General features: G+C 40.5%; 1 long non-coding RNA gene across 4 annotated transcripts; it reads left to right on the top strand.

Annotated features, from left to right (window-relative positions):
- LOC112971832 lies at positions 1-26589 on the top strand. Of its 4 annotated transcripts, none has more exons than XR_003255473.1 (5): positions 1-3567; positions 5154-8729; positions 12297-12403; positions 19596-20762; positions 25879-26589. It is a non-coding gene; the product is annotated as an uncharacterized LOC112971832 (long non-coding RNA). The 4 variants fall into 4 exon arrangements; XR_003255475.1 differs by lacking the exon at positions 25879-26589 and having other exon boundaries at positions 19596-20216; positions 20645-21295; XR_003255472.1 differs by lacking the exon at positions 25879-26589 and having other exon boundaries at positions 19596-21295.
- Positions 26590-27344: the final 755 nt, after the last annotated feature.

Genomic DNA, 27344 nt, shown 5'->3' with positions numbered 1-27344 from the left:
GGACACCGGTGCAGGTGGGAATGATACATCCTGAGAAAGTACAGAGAAACTAGCAGAAGCCAGTGGGAACCAAGGTTAWGGGCAAGACAGCCTTTCCAAACAAGTAGCAGAGTACAAGGCGTGACCGCTGCGTGCGTGATCGGTGCAATGAYTGGCTMCCTGTGACATAATCTGYAYGATGATTGGCCTAGCAAAGTGTGTCTGTGAAACCACTGAAGCAGCTAACTTTTTAAATATGATCAGAAATAAACAATAAATGTCTCAGGACTCAACTCCCCCTGAGTCTGTGCCATTCATCCRCCACAGGTACATATAATTTGATCTATTTTAATGCAAACTTTCAGGTAAGAAACAGGTAGAGAGAAGGAGAGCTCCTGCAGTTGCTTGAAATGAGTGAGTGCAATCCTTTAGGGTAATTGTAAACATCAATGAAAGCCTAATACATGTATTCAAAGAACTGTTTGGTTTGCAGTTTAAAGGGAATTGAGCAAAATGTTTTCTCGCTCATTCCTCCCTCCTCTTTGTAAAGAAACTATTTAATAAAATAAGATCCCCAAGAAAGCATTGGAGTGGCAGTGGTAACATAAAAGTGTAGGTGAGAAAGAAGCTATAGCCAGGAAGCATTGCTGGGTATTGAAATGGTTGTAATAGTAGAACCTGAATTCCAGAAAATGTCCTGTTTCAAAAACCAGGTGAGAGACCCCTGCAAAATCTGACTGTAGAGCAAGGATGGAGATGGCCAGTATTTGACTGGTTTGTTACTGGGTAGGCACCTCCTTTTCCTTCTGCAAGTTCCAGATTCTAACTAGACTGCTCCATTTTGCTCAAGCACACTGGAGCAACTGCATGTGTTTGCACTGATTTGTGTTGGTACAGCAACTGAACTTTTTCTCCTCTTTTTTGTGAAGGTGATGATGCTGAGAAAATAGAAGGTACTGAAAATTTGGAATGACAGCTATACTTTCATCTGAATTCAGGGGTGGGGGAAAAAGCAGTAGAATAATAGCAGTGTCCAAACCACTAATAAATATGGGCTTTTAATACTAGATGATTTTTGGTCCTATTTGGGACTGTATGATCACATGATAATTTCCTGACTTCACTGATAATGCTTTCAGAAATCATAAGAAGGTTATGGAAACACTTTTGAATATTTCCAGAACACTTAAACTTCATTTCTCACGTAATCTGGGTAGAAAAGCAATTGTAACTTCTAAAAAGCTGAACAGCCAGCTTCTGTTTTTCTGAATTCCTTTTTCATTCCAGTATTAAATTTGAGGATTAAAGATCTTCCTTGTTATTCACACTGATTTTTCTTGTTCCTTTCAAAGACTAAAAGTTGTAAGGCTGTAGTAGTAGCAAGAAAAAAAAATGAAAATTTTGGTGACAGTAACAGACCTCTTGCTAAATTTGGAGAATCTGGGAGCAAAGGATTTCTGAATACAGCATTTTCTTTAATGAGGGATCTGGCTAAAACAGAATGATTTTCCTGTCTTGTTAACAATGTTTTAAAAGAAATGCACGAACGCATGCACCCTCTGATGGATTTTAATTCTACTATGGGGGGGGGGGTGTCAGATTTTTCCCTGTAGGTGAATATTGACGTACTTTCCCTCTTTTCCTAAGACTTTCCCACAGCTTTGAAATGACTCTCTCACTTGCTACTACTGTGAGAATGAGAAGGAAAAGAGGAAGCAAGCAGCTGTTTACCACAGGCAGGTTAGGGTCCTCTAATCTTCTATTTTATACATACAAGATTAAAGATCTGCTTTGAGTTTTGATTAAAAATGCAAAGTTAAAAGATTAAATACCAGCAGGCCAAATTAAAGAGATTTAAGTCAATCTCAGAACTCATCAAAGTACCAAATTTTTAAGCTGTCATTACAACACAGGATTAGTGCAAAGCTTCCCTGAATCCTGATTTGATGTCCTTCAGTCAACAATGTTACTCTTCCTGCAGTTCGTGCTCTCGCCATAAAACCAGCTACTGTCTTGTGTTTAGAGCTCATCTCACCTAGAACTGTCTTTTTTTTTTTTTTTTTTTTTTAATACCTGTGGCCCAGTTAACCTAGGAACTCAACTCTTTTTGTGACCTGCAGTTTATACTCCAGCAACAATATACTGTTCTATGTTATGCATTGTCACGAAAAGCAGTAAAGCTTAGTAAATTTGACTATTTTAGAAAAAGGTCTTAGTCACTCAGATGATTATATAGACTACTCCTGTGGGTCTGAAGGAGTAAATATTTCCCACTTCCTTTATGCATTTCAACCTATTGATTCCAAAGATAAAGGAAGAAGAAAAATGTAATGAATAAGTAGGATGAGATGAGGTTAATATGGTCATCATCAGGTACCTGAAAATTAGTGTTAAAAGTCTGTAATCGATTTTCAGACCTTTATGTAACCATGAATCATTTCAGCTAAAATTAGTGAAAATTTGGGACGGGGAGAGCGGAAGTCTGGAAAATGATTGCATTCAGGAATCTGCTAATGCAAGTAACTACTTTGGTAATAAATTTTACAAACTGTCATAAATGTTATTTAAAGCTCATGCTGTAATACATTAAAGTAAATGTTCCCCTGCTTTTCAGTATAATAATTTGGGTCCTTTCTATTTTTATTTATAGAATTTGGGATGTCTCAGCTGCATTAAAATTATGCTTTCCAGGATTGTAACCACAAAAGATAACTCATTAATGTTACTAAATGCTGTACTAATTAAAGCTTTAATTTGAAGTTATTCCCCCTTGCACAATAGTATGTTAAATGATCTGTTTCAAAATTTTCATCTTAAGACCTAGAGCTGCTTTTTTTTTAGTTAAGAACAGCCATACAGCTTTTTGAACAGACCYGCATTTTACTATTACTATCTACCCATAGAGAATGTCTTATCTAAAATATCAAACTGATATGCTAAATTCCCTCTTTTTTGAAAAATGCAAATTAATTTTAATATTCTTCATTGAAAAATATTAATATCTGTATATTAATAAGGACTCCTTGCTTTCTGATCTCACTCTGTGTTCCTTTCTGAGATTGTTGTATTTAGGTAAGTGACATTAAACAAGTGCTGCCATACAATTTGCTGTGAACATGCTATACTGTTGTCAGTACCTTGTATCTTTTAGAAATATTCTTCAAGATCATGGAAGAAAAGGAATAAACTTTTCACCTTTGAAAAAAGTTGTATATTTTTTTTCCTGTAGTATATTTCCATCACTTCTCTGGAAACTACCTACTGATCTCATTTGTAGTGGAAATACTACATACAACCTGGAAATACTTTGTCAGCAAACAAAGTCCGAATTGGCTAGGTTTTCTGCAAGAAATTTAATATGTGTCTTGACTAAAAATGGCAAAGACTGAATGCAGAAGAACAAGGACCATCATGAAAGAGGAAAAACATTTATTGTTTATGAAGTTCCTGGCATCCTACTTTTGGCAGACGTGCAATTATTTTTCTATCTGAATTTCTCTTGTTCATGGTTTCATTTATTGGTATTCAAGTTTCAGAGAGAAAAGGAAATACAAGAGTGTGATTTCCAACGCACAACAATCACGACAGGTAAGGTATTCACAACAAACTCCATCTCCTGAAAATGATATTGGCAAATACATCTCTGGAGTAAGCAGATACAGATTAGGTAGAGTTGTGAGCTGGTAAAGCTGAGGTGCAGCTTATTCCTACCATTCTGTGTGAATTTGCTCCTGCAGTTTTGTGGATTTTTAAATTTTAGAATATAAGCATAGCCATACTGTCTATACACAGGTCCATCTGACTCTGTGTCTAGTTTCTGACAGTGGCTAAATCACTTTGGAGAAATACAGTGTTGTCCTGCCCCTGATATTTTTTTCCCAGTGATCAGCAGGTTATGAACTTCCTGAGCCCAAGGTTGTATTTGGATTTTTTTCCTTAATGGTTTAGTGGCCCGCTTGTTTTTTAGACATAGGGTACATTTGGTGTCTCGAATATGCTAGTGAGCATCACAGCTAAGTATGTAGCCCCCCCCCCTTTTTTTTTTTAAATCTGCTGCCTGGTGAATTCTTTTGGTACCCTTAAGTTTTTGTATTATGAAAAAGTATGAATAACAGGTTTGCTATTCACCTTCTCCATACTATCCATGATTTTGTAGAGCACTCAAACTTTGTCCCTTTTTTCCATGCTGAGTTGCTCTCTAAAGCTGCTTTCATTATTCACTTCACCTTTGTCTCTTCACTGTACATTTGAAGTTCAGCTGTATCCATTTGCAGATGCAGTGATCACAACTGCATGTCTCGTTTAAGATGTATATTTATATATTGGTAAAGAATGATTTCTTCTTTCTTCTCTATTTCTAATCTTTTCTAACCTTTTGTTTGTTGTTTTGACCCACCACTGAGCACAGAAATATTTTCAAAGAACAATTCACAATGGCTCTGAATTTTTTTTCTTAGTGATACACAGCTAGTTTAGAGCCCCTTTGCATGAATACTTAATTAAGACAATTTCTTCTCTATATGCATCACTGTTTTAACAGCATCAAATTTAATCTGCCTGTTTTACCATCCAGACTGCTCAGTCTTCTCCTGCAAGTCTTCATAGTCCTTTTTAGTTTTATTTTTTACTGTGCTGAATCATTATCATCAGCAATCTTTATGGTTTATGCTGAACACACAAATCCTTACTGGACCCATGTAGGAATTTCCTCTACAGTGAAGGCTAATTATTTATTGCTGCCTTCTCTTTCCTGTCTCTTAACCCATTATTCATCCAGAACAGGACCTCTCTCTTACAAAGAACCTTGGTTAGGTAGTATTACAAAAACCCATTTTGGAATCCCAAATATGGTTCACTCSAAGCTCTTGTAGATTTGTAACTTCCCTCTTCAGGTCATGCTGTCCCTTCTCCATCATATCTGTTATGTGTCTTTTAATTCTTCTCCTATTATAATTTCAAACAATTTGATCTCTGCAAGCAGCAGAAGTACTAAACTGCTCCCTACATCTTCCCATAGCTGTTTTTAAAAGAGCCTTCCTTTTCTCTGATGCTCAAGCTGYAGGAGGCACACCATGCTTTTTAGTTCAAGAATTACTATGAGATCCTGAAGACCTGAATGAAACCATCTGGTCCTGATCAATTGTTACTATTAATTTTATCTATTTGTTTTACAGCTCTTATGTTGACGCTTCTGTTCAGCAATTTCTTGAGCTGATCGACTAGATGCTGAAATAGGCAACTCCATACCCTTCCTCATCCTGAAGGGAGATGGAAAGAATTGATCCAGCATTTCTGCTCTGGCTTTAACTTTCTTGCATATTTTTCTTGCATCTATTTCATCTTCTGGTTCTGCATACACATAGGTTGATTTTCCACTTAAAAGTTTGAAAAAATCTCTTGCTATTGGCTTTTCTGCCTTGGAAAAAAAATGTTTGCTGTGTTTTTCTTATTATGGCTTTATATTTAATTAGCTTGAATCAATGCTCTTTTCTACTTTCCTTGTTTGGACATGGCTTCACCTCTGGAAGGATGCCTTTTTACTGTTAATAACTTTCTTTACTCTGCCGTTTGACCACACCAGCATTTTCAGGAATCTTTTGAGGGTCATTTTTGATACATGGTATGCTTATATTCTCTAAGCCTCTGATATACAGTCTTCAGACACACTCAGATCACCTATAAGCATTTTGACCCTTTAGATGCTGCTTTTAGTTTTATGACATGTTCAAATACCTCTGCCAGGCCTGTATAGTTTCAGTGTGCACAGATAAAAATTTTGCATAACAACTGAAACAAGCAGATCAGCAAATATCAAGATTAGTCTGGGCGAGGTTAAATTCTGAACTTTTGGCAAGATCAAGATCACCCTGTTCTTTGGATTGGGTCCTGCCTGTTACCAGAAACACATGTTTATTAGACCCTGCAGCCCCTGCCCTGCTGAGCTCTGCAGAAACGCCCATGTGCCCAGCGGGGCAATGACTGGGCTCCTGCTGTGCTGTCCTGCTGAAGGTAAAGTTTTCCTTTAAAAATGGTTTTTAGGGATTTCTCGGTGAAGACCGAAGGCAGGGCTAGCTCTGCTCTTCCTTGGGCCTGCAAGCAGCGCATTTCCCATGGGGTGGCAAGCCTGGGGTTGCCTTCCCCCTGGCCGCGGGGGCCCCGAGCCCTGAGGTCCTATTTGCACCTTGTATGCAGACAGGCCCTGGGCATTGAGGAGAAGAGAGGACTGGGGAAGCATCTGCAGGCGCTGGGAAGGACAGACTGAGTCTGCACAGTGGGAAGCCTGTCAGTGTCCTGCATTTTTCCAGCCCTAAAATAGGCAGGTGTGATGTGATATATATTTTGACCATGAATGTGTTGAATGCAAATTGATGTCAGGAAGGAGACTGAGTGTCTCATGCTGTCATGGGAAAGGGGACCCAAGCTGAAGACCCTGCAGCTTAAATGTGGAAGGAAAACATTAGTCAAGACTTTACAAGTGCTTTAGTGACTCCTGGCTGTCCGAATTTTGGGTGGGCACTTCGCTYCCCCAGGCAGAAGGTGGCTCCTCCCTCATCTGTACAGGGCAGGGACTCAGCAACATCTGCACAGGATGCCCAAGAGGCCTCCTGCTGCTGGCTGGCCTCTGCACTGGTGCTTGGACATGGCAGCCTCTCTGCACTGCCTCACACTTATTAAAAGCAAAACAAACAAACAAAAGGGTCCAGGGCATTGCTTACTTCTTCACACTTTTTTTTTTTAAGACATGGAAAATTCAATGATTAAAAATGAAAATAAGAAATGGAATAATGCATGGAAGAAGGGAAAGTGATTTGACTATTTCTTGTATGTGTTCCTGAAATTACCTTTATATTTATTATACAAAATCTTTACTGCATCAATGGGATTCCTGCAGCTGCTTGAGAGCAGAATAGAAGGGAGTCACTTGATGTCTCTGCTTAGCCTTTTTGTTTGTCCTTAAACAATCAATGTCACTGCTGTGACAAGGACATTCAATTTAATGATCTGAAAATCAACGTAAATAGTTGAGGGGCCCCAGAGAAAACAAACTGTGTTTAGAAGCTAATTGACAAAGAACAGAATAAATTGATCAGTTAACTCTGAGCTTGCTTGTGAGGATCAAAAGCCTGAACTGCCTCCTGTGTAAGGAGTGGGCTAGTAGGCTGCAGCCTGGAGGTGACATGAGAAGTATGAYGGAGGTCCAACAGGGTCACAGCTAGCATAGAGAGGGGCCATGTGTTCAACATCTCTTCTATGGGCCATCAAATGAAGTTGGTAGGAACCAAGTTCAAAGCAAACAAGAAGCAGCTCTTCTCTTAGTGGATGGCTTGGACTTCTTGCCAGAAGGTATGTATAGGTGTTAAAACATTGCATATGTTCAAAGAGAGGATGAACAAGTGCTTGGAGAAGTAACTCTCAGTGGAAGTCTAATATACAGTCATGTCTAGCTTAGGAATTTTCCTAACTGAATAATGGGAAGGAGATTATTGAGAGAGTATTAGGGGAAGCAGCATGCTTGTTTGTCCACTCTTCTTACCCTGGCATCTGCTCATGACCCCTGCTGCAGACAGTACGTTAGGCTCTTGGTCTCACCTTATGTGGCTGCTTTTATGCTGTTATCATTTCTGGCGCACAAATCTGTGTAGGAACATTATCATGATGTTAGAATCTGATTTCTCATTTTTTACAGTGGAGCTTTGTTGAGTATTTCAAAATCATGTGAGGAGATGTTGGTAAGATTAAGGCATAATCATGAGAGATGCCATAAGACTACCTCAGTGAAGTCTGTACCAGCTGACACTCAGCATTGAGCAGGTAGTTAGAGGGTCATTTTCACCCTGAGTATTCCCAAGGCAGATAAAAATGCAGTGTGGTCCTTGGGCTCCTTTTTAGCATTTTGAGGGGAGGAGAGGAATAGTTACACCTATCTTGCAGTATGAAACAGGCTACAGCACTGTAACAGTTAAGGCCATCAGCTTTTGTTTCCTCGGGCATGTCTTTCAGAAGGACACTGAGTAAGCGAGCAAATACTTCAGGAAGAAGAATGTATCATATTCTTTCATTGACTGTTTTAATGGTTTTTAAATAATTTGAAAATAAACAATTTTATAAGTCAAATCAGGCTACTGGACCAGACCCTTACATTGATATTTGAGACTATCATCACCACCAACTACTGCAACACAAGTGGTTGGTTATACAAAGTGAAAAAGTTACTTCAAGCTGGACAAGGTTCTTAGGGAATGTGACAGATTACACATATATTTTCTCCAGCTTCCTGCTGTCCCAACCTGTGAAACACCTTATTCTGGGTTAAGTGAGAGAGATGTAGGTGCATTTTGGATTGTGAGCAATGAGGTGGTGCACCTGCCCCAGGGTTTCTGTGATGGGGAGAGGCTGCTGTCCCACGGTATGCCTCCTGCTCTGGCTATGTGCAACAAGGGGTCCCATTAAGGCTTAGGTTTGCTGGCTCCACTGTACAGTTCCTCTCCAACTTCTTGTTTCTGTTCATCTTGCATCTGGTTAGCAGATCCTATGGACCAGCTCATCAGCTCATGGAGCAGGAGGGCAATAGTGGTGCTCTCCTGAAAATCTGTGAGGCACCACTGTGGAAAAACATGAGACAGGAGGAAAGTGCATGTGTCCATGCTCAGTGCACAAGACCTGACCTGTATGCCTCCAAGCTGCAAAGGTCTGGATTGAAGCCGAATATATGACAAAATCAGGAGTGTTCAACAATTCAAATGGAGAAGGTATAAATGATGATGTAATTCTTTGACATAAAGAGATCTTTCTAAACTTTAAAATCACGAGTCCTTTTTATTAAGGAAATATTAAAAAAAAAGTTTGAACTTAAAGACTAGAGTAAGTTAAATCCTTTGAATTTAAAAAAGGTAGGGTCATGGCTATGTTGTGCGTTCAAAAATTACTAGAATTTATATAGCTCTTTTCAACCATACATCTTGATGCTTCTGAAACTCATATGGGTGAGCATTATGTGCTGCACTGGGTTGTTGCAAAGCTTCATCTACAGTATGAAATACAAAGACACAGAAGTTATAGCTTATGGTTCTGGAGAATAAACTTGGCCAGTGGGCCATGCATTGGTTGAGTGATGAAGGAAAAGTGATGAAAGTTACACTTTGAAAAAGGAATTTATTAAGTGTAGTTCTTATTACTACTATATTTTTGATGTTAGAAAAATATAATAAAGTTCTTAATTATATTTTATTATTTTAATAATTATATGATACATAACAGTCAGCTGTCAAACTGAAGTGTCAGTTCAGTTCTTTCAAGTGTATTGGAGCCCACAACCTTACTGGGCACTAGAGGTCTCTTATTTACTCTTTTTCAAAAGCCCACCAGTTCATTTGTATTCTGAATACAACACTCACCATGTTGCACTTGCTTGCTAGATTGCTGCTTGTATTAGAGGTACATCATGTACCACAGACAAAAAAATATTAACACCAATTAAAAGTCTTAGTTATTGAATATTGCTCCTTCCTATCCAAGCAGCAGTACAGCTTTACTAGCAGGAACAAATCATGGAAATATGATTTATTTTTCTTTAAAAAACAAACAAAAAAAGGACAAGGCAGCTTTCTGTTATCTTTATGTCTTTGGGAAGAGGAGTCTGAAATTTTCCTTAATTGGCAGCATAGTGTTGAGAATTTGAGCTTGGATAGACTGTTTTAGGTAATTAATTGAGTATGAAGCTATTATTTTCAGTACAATGTTAGTAAAAGAATAATTGAAGAGGTTATAAATCATATATTTCATCTTAAATATGACTCCATTTAGTTTTTGTATATGGAAAAGCTAGGGAGTTCAAAATGTGGCAATACAAAGGAGAAATACACACTGGCAATAAATCCTCAAGCATTTTGAGGTATGCATTTGCTATGACTTTTATGATGCATTTGACATTTTCCTTCTGCACAGCAACAGTTTGTTAGAGCCTTTACCACAAGAAAGACAGTCAGTGGGAGGTTATCAGATGCTAGGAGTGCTACCGCAGAAAGATATCATCTGCAGATATTGCTTACATTTCTTTCCTTTGTCTATGTTTTTCTCCTCTCTTGTCCCTGGGGAAAGATAGAAAATGGATTAAAATTAGTTGAGCTAATGAGTTTTGGAGAAAATGGTGAGCTATACATTTTCCATAGATCTGCAAATGAAATACATGCTTGCTACAGTGGAGCAGAGGGACTCTGAAGATAGAAATGCTTGGATGCAAATTTCTCTTTGATTATCACAGGATAAACTTCTTGCCTCTCATCTAAGGGCACCTTCCATTGTGATATCTGATAAATTCCTTACAAACATTAACGACTAAAGCAGCAAAATTAAATAGCCGCGCTGAAGAGACAATTTAGTCTCTTTTACAGAGGGAGTATCCAAGGCACCCTAACCAGGTAAATTGTCCAAGGCATCTTTGGCAAGGGTAGGGTTACAGTCTAGGTCCCTTGTCAGCAAGCACTGCCTACCCTGTTTCCCAGCACACATTTTTCCTTTCTAATAGTTTGGATTGTCTGGCTGAGCATCTATGCTGAAAACCTCTTTAAGCACAATTCCCTGAAGCAGCCCAGCCCAGCCCAGCCCAGCCCAAGCGCAGGCTCTGTCCTCATGCAGGCTCCATCCATGGAGGTTTCTAAGACTTGCCTGGACCCGGCCCTGAGCAGCCTGGTCTGATCCCAGAGCTGGCCCTACTTTGGGCAGGAGGTTGGGCTGGAGACCCACCCTGGGTTTCCTCCCCACCTGAATTGTCTATGGTGCTACAAGATCTTTGCTGAGTCATGGTGGAGGCTGTCCCCACACCTGCCTGCGGTGGGGTAGAGCTGGCTGGGCACAGCGGGCTGCAGGCACCAAGTGATGGTTGCTGCCTCTCGGCCAGCACTGGTGCTCTTCTCTCTGGTTCCCAGGTTTGGGGACAAAGTGGAAAGAAGAGATGAGGTGACTCCTGAGGCAAGTTCTTCCTCAGGTGTGGCTGACATAGCTGATAAGCAAAGTTCAGGGCAGGGCAACCTGGGCTGATTTTTCAGCACAGGCTTGCATTTATCCTCTGTCCCCATTTATTGGTCTATAAAAGGCTGATAAATTATACTTACATACTTTAGAAGTGATGAGTCATTATTGAATTGCTATATAATGTAACTTTAATGTGGCATTGAAAAAGAGGGGCAGAGATTTACTCAGAATAAATGCTAAGTAGGAATTTTGTCTCATTCCACAAATATTTGTGTTTCTGCCTACTTTTACCTTTCTACCTCGGAGCTGGTTGAAGCTGAGAAAATGAGAGCTCCCAGCCAAAGCATCCACAGACCCTAGAGTCTGCTAGGTAGACTGATGGTGCCATCTTAAATCCTGCCCAGAAAAGGGCCCTGCATTGGAGGTGTGGGACCGATTGCATGTGGACCACGGGGTCATGCCACCCATACGTCACTGGTCCCGAGGCTCAGCAGTGCGGCGTGTCCACAGACGAGCAGACATCTCTGAGCTCCACTGAACACCTCGCCTCCCAGGTTGTTGGCTTCTTTGCAGTAGGGGTACTTACTCTGTTAGAGAAGAAATGGCCTGAAGGACTAAGAGGCTGGCATAGCCTGCAGCACATGGAAATCATGAAGTGGGAGAGGTTCAGTGGAGAGACCAATATAGATTTAAATAAAATCATTTTCTCTTTTCTTAACATCACAAATGCTACTAAATCTCCACCCGGTGCTACTAATGAAAGATAACTGATCAATAAGCCAAGACTGTGCCGCAGGATGCTGAAGTCTGCACTTTGTTATTTGTAGTACCTTGAGTGCTAACTTTAGAGGCTTGTATTCTTGACTCACTGCATTTGTAACTGTATTACAAGTCTCTTCACGTTTTTGCAGTTAAATTAAATGACTATTATTTCCTCCTCCTCCCTCCCCCACCCAACTGTTGTTGTTTAATTAACCATAACGTACTGCTCTTCAGTGGGTGTTTGTTTATGGCTAGATAAATGTCAGCAATATGCTGTAGTGTAAAGTCTTTTTACTGGGAATAGTCAGGTTTTTTAACAACTATTACATCTGTAAATAGGAAAAGTTGCCCTAAAATGTATTTCTCTAATGACTTTTCTTAATATTTTAATTATTCTTTTAAAAGAAACATAACGTTCAAATTGGATGTGAAACTTTAATCCCACACTGAAACCATATGTAACAGGAAAAGAAGATTATATGGATTTCATATAGCATTTTATTGAGAKGTTTACATCCCTAGAAATTCCAATCACATCTGCATTTCTCAGCTTTCTTTTTTCCCTCTTTTCTATTCTTTTTAAGCCTCCAGGAAGACATAAGTAAAATAACGCAATGACCAGCAAAAGATAAGGAACAGAGATGGAGAGTGATTCCTTTGATTTCTGATGCCTGTGTTTAGTTCCTCCAAGGTAAGTTTAGTATTTTGAACAATAAAGAGTTTACTTTGCCAAAAGTGCCATTAGGGCACATCCAAAAGCTGGTCTCTAAATGTTTTGTAATTGCTTTTCTAAAATCATCTTTATTTTCATACGGTTTCATATAACAAACATCTGATTTCACATTGTATGTGTCGAATGAAATGGATAGTCAATGGATATTTGGGATACAGTTTTGATATTCTAGTATCTGCCCTTTCTTGGTGGAAAGAGTACAAAGGGCTAGGTTTGGGGGGATTTCTCCCCCCACTTTGTAAAGACCTGGGACACAAATCCTGAGGTTACAGCTCAGTCCAGTGCCTAGAACAGAGATACTTCTGCTTAAAAAAAAAAAAAAAAAAAAAGCACAAGAGAGAAGGGTTGAAAACCTCAGCAAAGACAAAATGGGATTTAATGGTCAAGGACACTGAACTACATTTTACCCTGCACTAAATCAATAGACTTTCCTTTTCAGGCTTTCCAAAGTGCTCTTGACAGTCTTTTTCAATCACATACGCTAAGCCTGCCTCCTGTGGGCCCCACAGCCTGTTTATGGCCAGGCTGAAAGCTGGATTAAAATGTATGGTCCTATCCTGAAAAGTACCTCCAGATACAGTAGATTTGTCAGCCTAAATCCAAAGCTAGATCAGCTTGCCTGCATTAATGACAGTGCACTTCTATCCCTGCCAGTACTTGAAAATCAGCTAAGGTGTGAGCATGTGCCAAGTATTTTGCCCAGTATGCAGACTTGGGTGGAAAGCTCTTTGCTCCTTTATGAAGGAAACACATTTGATGCAAAAGACACTAGTATACTAAGTATAGGACTTTGCAAGACTGCTTTTGTCTTAGCTTACTAAAGAGCTGAATTTTCAAGGTTGGGTTTGTTCCCATTTAGGAATGAAGGCAATTGCTATGTCTCCTTACAGGCTTTCAGTGTGCTTCACTGTTGGTCTATCTGCCTTGGCAGTATTGAAGAGCTGAGGAATATGGGCACCAAAATCAATTTGTCTGAACAAAACTTCTCTAATTGTGCTGTAACGTTTACTCAAACTCATTCCCCGTCATGAGAACACTCTGAATGCTTTTCTACCTTGCAGAGCAGCCACAGTGCAGAAGCCCTTATCCAGTATCATGCTGTACTGCACTATGTGGCCAGGCTGCCACCAAGCTGGTCAGGGACCCCCATGCTGCATTGAATTATGTAGTCTAGATCAGCTTCTGTCTTTCTAAATGACTACTATATTTTATAGGTATTTTATATTTTACTTACATGTAGCACTGTTCCACGAGCTGTAGACTAAATCTGGAAGATTTATTGCCTGAATTGTCTTACTTGGAACTCTATACTGAGATTCAATATCTATGTCTTATTTTTGGTAGAAAGCTCCCAGGCCCCATTTTATCACTAGAAGCTATAGGCAGACGTCTTGGGGGATAAATTCCTCTTAAAACATAAAATGCAAATGGAGAAAAACAAACAGAACACCAAAACCCAATGTGATCACCATCAGACAACACAGGAAGAAATCATAACTTGCCCAATGTCACACACAAAGCTTGTGGCTGAGCTGGCTTTTGAAGTCAGATCTGCTATGTGCTTTTCAAAATATCTTCTTTCTTTGCTTTTTTCATTCACATGGTGGAAATCTGTGTGTTTTGAGCCTGGAGAAGAAAACCATATTTCCAATTTATCTTATAATGGTGTAGWGTCGTAAAGTACAAGCTATTTGCTGCACACACATTTATTTTTACTGGTTCTGAAAAATTTGGCATGTACCACATTATAGTTATAATAGCTGCTGAGAAAGATCATGGACCTAGAACTTTATGAAAAGGCAGAAAGGCAAGAGCTGGCATGCAATACACAATAATTTCCATTGGGAAATTAACTGGTGTCTACTGCTTATTTCTAGTGAAAAAAACTATTTCAGGCCAGGGAGGGTTGTTTAGCCCTGCTTCATAATTTTTGTTATTGCATGAAAAAGCTGGTTTGAGACTAAGGAAGTATCAGCTCTAGTTATTTAAGTTCTTTCACACACATATACATGTTTATATAAAAATGGCAAGTATATTTGTGTGCATAATATGTCTTCACTCAAGAATTCCATCTCTAGAATCAGGCTATGTTTTTTCCTAAGCGGATACACAAAACGCACCYGAAAACATAGCCTGAGTTTGGGTGAAGAAGTTCTGTCCAAGAGGAGAGAAGCAATCTATGCTGCTCTCATGCTCAGAAATGTTGGCCAATTGTTCTGCTACAGAGCAACTGCCTGAAATTAATTAATTTGCCTGGGATTGCTACCAGCAGTCTGGCTGGGGGGTGTCCGCCTTGCCATACCTCTGTGCCAGCCAAGTGGTCAGGCTGCACATGAGGCRGTCAGGCTGCCATACGTGTCCTCCAAGCTTGCATGGATTTGCTCTACACAAAATATGTGCTAAATGAGTTTCACTGCAAACAAATCAGCTGCACTGCCCAGGTATCAGTCACAATTTAACTGCACAATAGATTTGTGATGCTCACCTCTCCTGGGCACTTTGGATCTATAATGTGCTTATTGCACTGAACACGTGCACACATCACACATTTTGGCCTGGAAAATCATGAACAGAAAGGAGGTATCTCTGCATCCACCTCTGAGTGATTATAGTATATAGGAGGTGTGTAAGTACTGCAGATGGCCTCTAGATGACAGCAAGCTTATAAATGTGTTTCATGTTGCAAGTACAGGACATTTCACCCATAGTTTGTCCCAGGGGGTTGCTGAGCCACACCRAGCAGAGCCCACAGTGCCGGCCGCTGCTCCCAGGGCTCAGGAACTGCAGGCTCTACTTCTGTCTTATGACAGTATGATAGTACAGTTCTCAGTAATTTCCACAAGTAATGTACATTGGTATGACATTTAATTTTGCAGCTCTGTATGTGGCCTTCAGAAGACTCTCTTCCTCTCTATTCTCCATTATGGTTTTTGGTGTGTTTTTCCCCACTAAGAAACAGTTTCTTAAGAACTGTGGTCAGATACCGAAACTTAGTGAGCATGTTAAATGCTCGCTTAGGGAGCATGTCATTTTTTCCCAGGGTTTTAGAGAATGGCTTGCTCCAAGGTTGGATCTTGAGCTCTCTGCTAATTATGTTAATCTGAGGTTCAGGAAAACTTTTGGGCTCTGTCAATCATAAGGGGTAACACAAAAGCCTTTGCATGTCAGAGTCGAGAGGTAAGCAGCACTGATGGGAGCTTTTCTGGGAAGTGCACTTTGCAAGGTAAGTTTTTCTACCACAAAAGTGTTGGATGGCAAAGTCCAGTTTTCTGGATGGGCGCAGATTGGTTCTGAGGTTGGAAAAAGCTGGAGCAAGTGCTACCAAAGGCATCTAAAACGGTCTTCACCCAACAGGTTAGGACAAACTTAAAATCAGTCCCTTTGCACCACTAAATTTAAGTGGTGCCATGTAAGCTGGTAAGGACTGAACAGACAACCTGTGAGAGGATGTCATTAGCCCAAGTGCCTGGGGTGGCAGGAGCGCTTGGTGACAGTGAACCCCAAATTAGTGGAAAGCAAAGGCGAGGGAAGGGGGTTTGGAGTACTAGGGGGGCCGGGTTTCTACCCTGCAACAGATGGTGCATAGCCTCTCTACTCCTGCCCCTCGCATGCTGAAAGGGACAACAAAACTGTTTTTCACAGGAGGGTTGTGGCAGGAGCCGGTTTGGGGATTAAACTCCTCTCTGACCCACCCCATCCCAAATCAGGGGAGAAAAAATCTCCAGTGCTCCCAGTTCTACTTTTTTTTTTTTTTTCATTTTTTTCTTACCAAATTAAGAATTTCTTATGCACAAAGCATTTTGCTTTGCTGTGGGATACACTTGTACTCCTTTACAAAAGTCATTTCAGCTACCTTTCTAAAATCATTTTAAAAACAAGGCAAACAAATAGTTTGGAAGATGTCTGAATATCTTGAATTTTTGAAATTCCCTTCCCTATATTTGCCAAAGTTAGAGATCAATTCATTTGAACCCAAATTGCTTTTTTGATGACCAAACTCCACACTCCAAAATGGGGAGTGATCCATTAAAGAGATTCAGATGACAGGATAAGGAGTGTCCTATAAATAATGGAGACAGGTGGGTCTTTAAGAGAGACATTGACTTCCAAATTTGGAAGCAGAGCTTCAATCACTGAATAACACGATCACTTCCTCTTTTCCCAGCATCTTTGTATCCATCAACAGAAGACTTATCATGCCAAATGGTGAAATGTTCTCTCATGTGCTGCTCAATTTTAACATAAAGGACTCCTCATTAATACTCTGGGAGGAGGACTGGTGTTGTTCTGGCTATCACAAGCTAAGGACATTAGTGAGGCATGGTTTGGGAGTAGAGATAATATCTTCTATTAGACCAACTGGTACTGTGGGGAAAAAATAAAAATATTTTCTGGTGCATGTACTGGCCTTTGCTGAAATGAAAAGAGTAAATTTCAAAGCTAAATACAAACTGGGAACAATTGCTTTAACTGTCTGTACTGATGGTTAGGCTGTCTGAGAGGGACGGTGAATAGTAGTTCTGGGGCAAGAGGGGATTTTAGTACCAGGAAAGGCAGCTCAGGAAAGCAGAGGAGGAAGGAGTTATCACTTGCAGACCATGGAGGCGCTGACGAGTGACTGTGCTACACTATAATATTCTCTGAAATCACAGGGGTAGAGCAGACTCTGAAGGAACGAAATACGTTTTTACAGGTATCTTACAAGATATTACTGAATTTCATTGTTATCAAATTGATGTTTTATGAACATTTTTGGATTTGTTTTTCTTCAGTCTTCCTCTGTGTTCCCTCATCTTTCCCTTCGCCTCTGTCTTACTGCTTGAGGTACAGCAAGATGAGTGATGCCTTACACATTCTCCCCATTTTTTTAAAAAGTTTTCTTCCCCTCCCGCTCCTTCCCTTCCTATATCTCTTTAAAAATTCTCCTTCCTCAGAAAAGGTGTTGGCACAAGGGAGAAGCTTGGAAGAAAGAAAGACAGAACGTTTTAAAAGGAATTTTCTTTGAAAATGATTTTTTTTTCTTAAACAGCTGGAAAAATATTTAATCAGAGAAGTTGCCTCTAATAGCTAAGCTAGTGCTGCTGCAATAGTAGAAATACGGGAGGAAAGGTACCAAGAGCAAAGAAAAGCACCTGAATGTTTTGAACTACGTATGCCCATAATGTCCATGCGTCTCAAAGCTGATGCCATATTCCTGCACAGATCATGCACACTTGGGGTTATTTTCTTCATACACCTCTCTTTTTGAGGCTGTTCTTTTATCAGTAGTCAAACATATCATAAAACTCATGTGAAATTCTTCCTCAAACAAGACGGTTTGTTCAAGCACCACTTGTGCACCCCTAGTCCCTGCTGCCGCAGAGCTGCCCCTGCCGGGTGGGCAGGCTGGACTTGGCGCATCCCTCCGCAGTGCAAAGCCTGGAGCTGTTGGGACTGCAGCACCGGCAGCACGTCTTCATCCTGCACGCGGGCCCCCGTGTGTGCTGTGGTCATTCGTCTTCGCTACTGGCAGGGGAAGTCCATTCATTCTTCAGGCGCGGCGCTCTGCAAGTATGCTCACTCTGGCTTTGTGTGCATAGTCTGTCTTGCTGAATGGGTGCTTTATTATTTTAAGTGAGGTGATCTGCTAACAGGTGCCATATTCTTCAAGAGGGATTCACATCTTCCATCACTCCAGAAGAAGAGGGTGCTACTTAATGTGAATAAGAGTGACAATATATGACTTTCCAGACTTGTCGTGTTCATCTAATTGTTTATAGAAGCATCAATCTAAACTAGAAGACTACTCTTCACTGATGGAAACAGCAGAACTATGCCTTCATACAGACTTTAGTGTGTAACTATTACCTTTGGGCATGTTAGTTATGCTTTTGTCCCTATTAGAGGATTTAAATGAGGTGAAGACAGATGAGTTTGATGGTTTGGATGTTCCTATGAGACTTTGCTGTTCTTAACTTTGGTTCTTGGCTCTGCCACGGATGTCTTATGTGACCTTGATCAAGTTGCTTAATATCTCTGAAATGGGTTACTCTGTATAAATTAGTGATAATGGATTTCTCTCTGCTTTCATTTGTTTCTATTTACATTTCATGGAAAGTGTCATCTGCTTATTTGGTTCTATATTTTACTCATGAGCAGCACTTAGCATAATGTGACCTGACTTCAGCTGAAGCCTTTAGTAGTCTTGTATTGCTATTACAACTGGGGTCCAATGAGTTTGATTTAAGTGATATAGCAAATAACCAGTGATTGAAAATCTGRTATGAGCGACAACCACATTTTAATTCTTTTTGAGAAGGATTTTTTTTGCACACCTATTTTAATAGTTATAAATTCATGCTTCTGTCCAAGCTGGAGCTGTCTGCAGGTTCAAAGTGCCAAATTTCTAAGAGGCTATTATCAATCACCATCTTTCTGATCTAGCCAAAATCAGACAGGAAATCTCAGGAGGACCCTTATTTTCATGAAATTTGTAGATCAGTTTTTGAGTCTCTGAGAGGTTATGGGAAACTGCATGCCTATCAGTAACTATAAGAGATTGAGACTTATATGTCTGAGACTTATGTGTAACTGTAGAAATCCACAGTGCCCCATTTGCTATTTTAGGAATAGTTTAGGATCTTTCTTAAGTCATTTACTGAATTGCAGAATCATATACTTTTGTACTAGTTTTGTCTCATATGTTAATATTGCCAGGAAAACATCTTCAAAACCTCCACTTTTGTTTCTGCGTGATACTGTTGCAGACTTGTTTAGTTTCCTCAGTTGTTCAATAGTGAAGAGCTCAAAGATCAATTCTGTACATGGAGCTAGAGATGCAGAGCACAGGATCTGAGTGAAGGTGAAGAATTCTTGGTTTACACTGTTCAAAAGCTTACACTATGCATCTGGCCTTGTGCCTGCAATATGTTCTGCAGTCAAAATTACAGCTGAAATCTCTTCTTTGGGAAAGTGGAGATAGCGATCTCCAGGTATTCTTCTTAATAAGCAGCCTAAAGTTGTTGTTATCTTCTTCTGTTCTCATGGACCTTTCCTAGTTTATGGGAGCAGATTTCTGATCCAAGCACCCTATTCCTTTTCCTTCAGCTGCTATTGATCTAATCAACGGCAACAAAAAAGTCACAATTTCTTTCTTATTTTTATATCCTAGGGAAATCCCTTAGGAACCTCCTGATGTTCCTGCTTCTCCCCAGGACGGGACTGCCCTCAGACATTTAGGATTCTCTTTGACTGGAGGAATTAAGGATCAACATCTGTCAGGAATACGTGGATTCCTGCAGCCCTGCTTTGGTGCAGGGGAACTAATTGACCTCTCAGGACTCCTCCCAGTTCCATTTTCTTTGGTATGGGACTGGTCCTCACACACAACTTTACAATATGTCTTCAAAGAACAGAAAAGATCCTGCAAATAAATATCACATTACTGTGCTTTTTTCCCCCCATAATAACACCAGAAAGGTCAGATTTGAATGGAAAATCCCCATGCAACCTTTAACTACCATGTTGCTGTTGATACATTAATCTTCTATTTTTCTAAAAGATCACAACAAAGGGAAAACCAGCAGTAAAGCAGGTGTACGACAGTTGCATGAGGAAACTCGGACAGATGTTTCACCAATAGCAGAAATTTGAGCTCTTGCACAGCAGAGAGGAAAAGAGAGTCTGACCATGCAGGAATGTTCCATGGATAGGAAATGTGCGTTTATGCTCGGAATTGCCCAGAAGTGTATGGAACCACTGAAGTAAGGATAGCAGGCTTGGGTCAATAAAGGTAAACCCAAATGTGTAGAAGACAAATGCACACAAATTCAAAGCAACCCTTTTTCTCCTTATAACCAGGGTTATTCTATTTCTTCAGATGGTATAGCTAGGAGTCAGTCTGGCAGACACTTCAGAATAGATTGTCCCCATCTGTTTTTTCAACTCAGTGGCTAAAACTAAGCTCAGAAACCCTCTAATTTCTATTTCTAGTTTCAAATGAAAAATAATATTTGACATTGACTATTATGATGTGTTGCTACCTGCAGAGGTGATGGATTTCTTAAATAACTGAAGAAGTCCAGTCATTCATTAAAAAAACACTCTGGCAAAATTGAATAAACATTGATCATCTATTAATATTAAGAATGACACGTCTTGCTGTTTCTTTGGCTCTGGAGCAGCGTCACCTTTTATTAACATTTTGAAATATCACTGCAGAATGGATGATGCTCCAATTTCTACCTGAAAAATCCACCATAATCTTTCTGCAGAGAACCTCAGAAATGAGGAAAACAGAAAAAGAAAGGATGTATAGATATCAGACAAGACTTACGCAGTAAGTTCAGAACTCATTTTAACTCACTTTATATGCATTTTGTATAAATCAAAGGTCACATTTTAAGTCTATGTTAAATCACCAAATAACTCCTTTCAAAATGTCAGCAATTCATTTCATAAATAGTCTGACAAATAAAATTAATCAATTGTAAATGGCATGCAGAGTCTCAAGTAAACTGCAGAAATTGTTAACCTCAGCTATATGCAGATAATATTTTTTATGGAAAGTCACTTCATACTCTTGCCTTGGCTGATTTAGACTGGGCATAGCTATGTGATAAATCATTTCAGAATGTGGATTATACTGAAAAGTCATATTTGATGTTATTAGCATAACTGTACCATTTGTAGCTATACCCAATAGTTCCTTGCTGTTTAAAATCAGTTTCTTCACAGATCCATGCTACTAATTTAGTGAATACATAGGGTGAAACCTTTAAAAATGAAGTGTTCAGATAATGACCATAACACTGAATTTTTCCCCATTTTTCTCTGTATGCAGAATAGCATGTAAGGACTTTTGTGGGTTCTCTGGTTCTTTCAAAATATAGACCTTGTGCTCTTAGCAAAACCAGTTCTCCTCTCATTTGCACTGAGATTAGTGGTTTTACAAACTGACCCCTTTCCTTCTTTCCTGTCTCCTGCATGTGTGTCTGCTCCTTTCTTCTTCATTTTCTCACTGCATCAGTTTTGTCTCAGTCACTTTGTTTTCATTCAGTCAGCTTTCTTAGTAGTCAGTTCCCCTTACGTGCAGACATACGACTTTCCCTTCCCACACGATCCATTCCCTCCTCCGTTTTCTGCCCTCCTTCTCCTGTTGAAGTTGTCTCTTCACTCCTTGTCCCTCATTCACCATCCTTTTAAGCTTGGTCAGGACTGTGGCTTCTTCTCTGGCTCTTTCCCTCTTTCCCCACACCTTGTTGGCAGCCCAGGTCTCTGCCCTTTGGCTGTTCGGTGACCCCAGTTCTGCCATTTTTCTGAAGTGGCTCTTCCACCTACATCATCCCCCCTGGAGAGGGGGAGCTCACTGGGGCCCCAGGAACTCCCGCCTATGACAACACTTTGGGGGCAGCAGCTCTCCCCAGGGGGGTCCCAGAGCTGCAAACTACCCCGCGAGGCAGCTACAGGCTAGGGAGACATGTAAAGGGAAACCTGGCTACCCAACAGCCTCAAGGAAGTAGGATGAAGGTTGGCTGGAAAATATAGCATTTAGCCATCTTTTTCCAACACCTCCTCTCACATTGCTTTTCCCCTTACCGTTTTTTTTCTGAGAGAGAAAAAGGCGTAAGAGTAGGCCTGAAGCTAAGTAATAGTTGAAAATGCATATTAGTTTCTGATGTGATGGACATGTAAAGCATCATCCCCTTGGTACACTTGTGATGCTTGTTTCTTGTCTGACAGATTTTCTGCTTAGTAATGCTGACTCTCCTAACATCTTCCTTTGCTTTGCCATTATGTCCAGTGCTTTGGCTCTCCACTTAATGGCAACCTCATTTCTGGTAATTTTGAGGAAAACTCTCTTGACCTCCACTGAATTTTAGAGTCATCATATCTTTTCAGTCCATTTTTCCTGTCACACTTGTGCCTCACTGATGCCCTCTGAACTTCTGCTATGCTTTTGGCATGCCACTTCTTACCCCTAATTTACAATCGTTAGTCAATCATCAGCAGGAGCCAATTTAACTTCAGCCCATTACTCTGTGATGTAAGTTAGGGTCAAAGTATCTGTTAATGTAGGTTGAGATACTGTTCAYCTATTGACCATGAGAACTTGCAGTGGGTTACAAGCATTGTACCACTGCACACAACTGCATAAAGCATGTTCGAGCACAGCTGGGGCAAGGTGTTTTGTGCACCTCTGGCCCTGCACTGGCCCCGTTGCCATTGCAGACCCTACCACTGGGCTTTGAGCCGAGAGCTGAGGTGCTGTGTAAGCAACTGTGTTTTAGGTATGATCAATTCACTTCTATAATGATGCTTTAGAGTAATGGACATTAAACAAAGTAGAAGCAGAGGGGGCCAGGGAGGCCACGTGGTATAGCAATTTTCCAGGGGGCTGCATGCAATCCCAGGCCACCAAGGAAAAGTTTGTCTTAGTTGTATACCAGGGCATGCTGCAACCTCAGAAAACATTTATTTTAAGAAAGGTGTGTTTAGGGACCATTTGTCTTCCCCAAGGCAGGTTCACTTTGTCCAAGGCATTCCTAAGAGGAGTCTGACCTGTTCAGCTTAAGGCATTTTACATCCTCTCCAGGCAACCTTTTCCAGGGACTCACAGCCTGTGTCATTAATATTTTTCTGCTTGCTGTAGTCTGAATCCATTCCTTCTTGTTCCTGTGCCAGCAGACAAAGAACAGTTTAGTATTTCTTCTCTGTAGCAACCTTTTATGTATTTGAAAATCGTCGGTTTTTTTTCCCCTCAGTCATTGATAGACTAAGTAACTTCACTTCTTTCATCTGGCCACATAGGTCATGCTTTTGGATCCCCAAATGTTTTCACTGCTCTCCTCTAAATTCTACCCCCTTTAATCTTAAAGTATAGTACCCAAAGTTGGGTACAGTGCTCCAGCTGCAGTCTTACCAGTTCAGAGCGCACTAACTAGAAAGGTGGCAACACATTCCTTGCACAGGCACTGCCATATATCCRGCCTGGTGCATTTGCTTTCTTTCTCAGCAGTATGAATGCTGGCTGTTATAACTCTTTGATCCTCTTCTGCAGCACTATTGCACACTCATTTGTTCTCTGTCTCGCACTTAGGCAGCTGACTGTTCATATATTAGGGTGATGCTTTACACCATTTGTCCTTACTGCATTGCCTCCTACCTGTGTCAGAAAAAAATGCCAATCTGGCAAATTCATTTTAAATGAAGGGATTTTGAATAAAATCATTCTGAACTCCAAAGTATTTGTTGCTACCCTGAAGTTGGTATACAATAAGTTTATTGTCTTCCAGCATTCAAATTATTTATGGAGCTTGTGAATTGATATGAAAATACTGAATGTCTGTTTTGACATTCAGTTCACATTTCCAACAAACTAGTCCCTTGGGACTGAAAACGATATACAAACAATCTTGTATAAGATATAGAAGCCATTAGGTATATGACTGAGCTTGTTCTTAAATAACTAAAAATAATGTGTCCCATCAGCGTTTTGCCTGCTATGCAGCTGTGGCATACAAAAGTGGTTCAGTAATGCATGTCATCTTGCCAGGATAGTGCTGATGAACTTAAAAATTCACTTTTTGGTGTAAGTTTACCATCTTTCTTACAGTCACTGCTTGTCATTATAAAAAATTTTGGATCTGTTAACAGCTACTTTTGTCTCCAACCTTTTTCACAGAACAGCTAAATATGTCCCATCCAGACAGTCTGCACAATGTAAAAACAATTTATATTTCACTTATCAGGCTTAACCATCCGCCTCCCTGAAATCTATCGAATTTCAATCATATAGATGTCTTTCAAGTAATTAAAGTTGCTTAAACCAGGATGGAAATCGGTACTGGGTGGGGAGGGCATGTGTCTATCCTGCATAATAGAGTCAAATACAGAAGTGAACAAGTTAAACTGGTGCCTCTGCATAATGCCATGCAGTTTAGATATATTAGATCTGGCAGTAGTGTAAGTATTGGAAATTGTGGTGCAAGTTTGTTCTCCAGTAGCATGGGCATCTTTGTCTAGTTTCCCTACTGAACACTGTAAGGTTGCTTTAATAGGTCCATACCTTCACAGGAAAGTCCAAGAACAAAAGCCTATTCAGCATCACTACCCTCTACGCTGCAGTAGGGAAGTACTCTAAACTTCTGTTATGAATGTCTGCTTTCATTATGGTGTTTGCTGTAGTGGTAGACCAGTGTGGGCATGTTTTTCTAACTTCTAAGTTTTTAAAAAATCAGGTGTGAGGTGGATGTATTGGAGATAAAGTGGTAAGTACCTGCAGAGATAAAGCTGAAAGCAATGTAAATAATTAATGTTTTCCTCCTGTTGAATGTCTCTTGCTTAGCATTAGGTCTCATTAAAATCAATAGAAGGAATACAGAACAACAGGAGTTTTATTTACCTAATTTAGCCCTTAGATAATTGCCAAACAGGTCATGCTAATTAGGTGTTGCTTTAAGATGATTTTATTTTGATTATGGCAGTTGTCACTAAGTGTTGTTGTCAGGGATTGCCTTCCAATTCACTTTGCTTAGTAGGCAAGCAAGTCTTAACTCTTGAAATACCACTGTGGTAGCTTTTGGGTTTACAGCCAAGTTTTGTGCAGGTTTGTGGAGATATAGTTACTTTGCATGCTAAGAACAGAAATTGGAAAAGGTAATTAGCCACCAACAATTGTACAAGTTTGCTGTCTTTAATTAAACAGTTGTTCATTCAGATAAAGCTTTATATCTGACTTTCTATCACCCCACTCTCTGAGTGCCCTTTAAATGGATTGCATTTATTGTGCTCCAGATATACACTGAGAAGAGTAGCTAACTTAGATATCTGGTGGATAGCACAGATTACCTTGCAGGGTCCCATCTCTGACTGAGGTAAAATTTTTTATGTGAAGACAGGTGAGTAATACTTTGGGAAGAGAAGGGATAGTGATAGCCTGCTGGAAAAGCTTTTCTGAAGCTTTAAAGAGTCCCTAGAGATGCTCAGACTCTGATTTAATTAACATGGGAAGATTATTTAATTCGTCATGAACCTGGGTTTTAATTTTTGCAAATTCAAGTAATTTCCTATTTACTTTGAATGGAAACTCAGGGAATCACAGAATCACAGAAAAGTTCAAGTTGGAAGGCATCTCTGGGGATCATCTGGTCCAACCCTCCTGCTCCAGCAGAGTCACTTAGAGCAGGTTGTCCAGGACCATGTCCAGACAGCTTTTGAATATCTCCAAGGATGGAGACTCCACAGCCTCTCTGGGAAACCTGTTCCAGTGTTCAGCCACCCTCACAGTAAAAAAGTATTTTCTTATGTTCAGATGGGACTGCCTGTATTTCAGTTTGTGCCCATTGCCCTGTCACTGGGCGCCATTGAGAAGAGTCTGGCCTCATCTTCTTTGCACCCTCCCATCAGATATTTATACGCATAGATCAAATCCCCCTCGGTCTTCTCTTCTCCAGGCTGAACAGTCGCAGCTCCTTCAGCCTTTCTTCATATAAGACATACTCCAGTCATCTCTGTGGCCCTTCGCTGGACTCGCTCCAGTAGCTCCATGTCTCTTTTGTACTGGGGAGCCCAGCACTGGACCCAGCGCTCCAGATGTGTCTCACCAGAGCTGAGTAGAGGGGAAGGATCCCTCCCTCGCCCTGCTGGCCACGTTCTGCCTACTGCAGCCCAGGATGCTGTTGGCCTTCTTTGCTGCAAGAGTGCATTGCTGGATCATGGTCAACTTGTTGTCCACCAGGACCTCCAGGGCCTTCTCTCCAGAGCTGTTCTAGAGCCACTCGGCTCCCAACCTGTACTGGGCACCTCCCAGGTGCAGGATTTTACACTTTCTTTGTTGAATTTCATGAGGTTCCTCTCTGCCTATTTCTCCAGCCTGTTGAGGTCCCTCTGAAGGGCAGGGCAACCATCTGGTAATCAGCCACTCCTCCCAGTTTTGTATCCTCTGCAAACTTTCTAAGGGTGCGTTTGGTCCCACCAACCAAGTCATTAATGAAGTGAGTAAACAGTATTGGAAGCAGAAAACGAGTGTGTCTGCAAGGAAAGCTGTTACCTCTGGGGACTTAAGTGGCAACATCTTTTTGACAAGAGAAATATCTGTCAAATGCTTGTGAAACTTGATCCTTGTACTTCTTATTTCCTCTCAAAAAAAAAATAAAACTACTTGTTTGCTGCTGTTGTTGAGATGCAGATTTATTGGTCTGCACGATGTTTGTTGAAAATAAATGGCAGTCTACTCAACACCTCTGAGTAGGAAATCCTCTGGGAGGATTTTCAGGGTGCAGATTTTCTCCCTGTCTTTCTGTCCCCATTGAATGAGGGAGTGAAACCCAGCCTCTGCATTCTGAATAGGCCATTAATCTAACCTGCAATCTGACTGAATGAAATAGGGTAAATCCCTGTTGGATAACAAAATGCTAGATTGGCATTTAGGAAACGTTGTGATTAGAGAGATTAACTGCTAAAGACATCATTCTTTCAGATATAAAGCTTCCATTTTCGTTTAGAGCTGGTAGTCCCCGAAAAACTACTGCACTAGCAATTAGGAAACTGTAAATGTGCTGACCTGCAGAAGGGTGACTGAAGCTTAAGAAAACTGGTACCAGTATTTCTTGCTGTTTGCTTGCTAGTCAACCCTTTTTTCTTCCACCTCTCTCTGGACATTTAGGGCTGTGCTTTCTCAAGAGATGCTGTTTCCTTTGGGGAGAAGGGAATTCAGTGCTGGCTACAACAAGCAACAAGAGTTCCTCTTTTGGCTTTATCATTTCATTAAGTATGGGGCAACTGCTCTTAAGCGAGGATGTGGCTGTAAAAATGAAAGGGTTCCCCTCAATTTTCTGAGCTGCAGTGCTGGAAATCTACAGTGGCTGTTAAAGGTTACAGTGGTCTCCCCTTGTGGCTTTTGCAAAAGCTATACTTTAAA

Source organism: Apteryx rowi, unplaced genomic scaffold (assembly GCF_003343035.1).
Source record: "Apteryx rowi isolate R43461 unplaced genomic scaffold, aptRow1 scaffold_46, whole genome shotgun sequence".
Lineage (NCBI taxonomy): Eukaryota > Metazoa > Chordata > Aves > Apterygiformes > Apterygidae > Apteryx > Apteryx rowi.
This window is presented reverse-complemented; position numbering and strand designations above follow the sequence as displayed.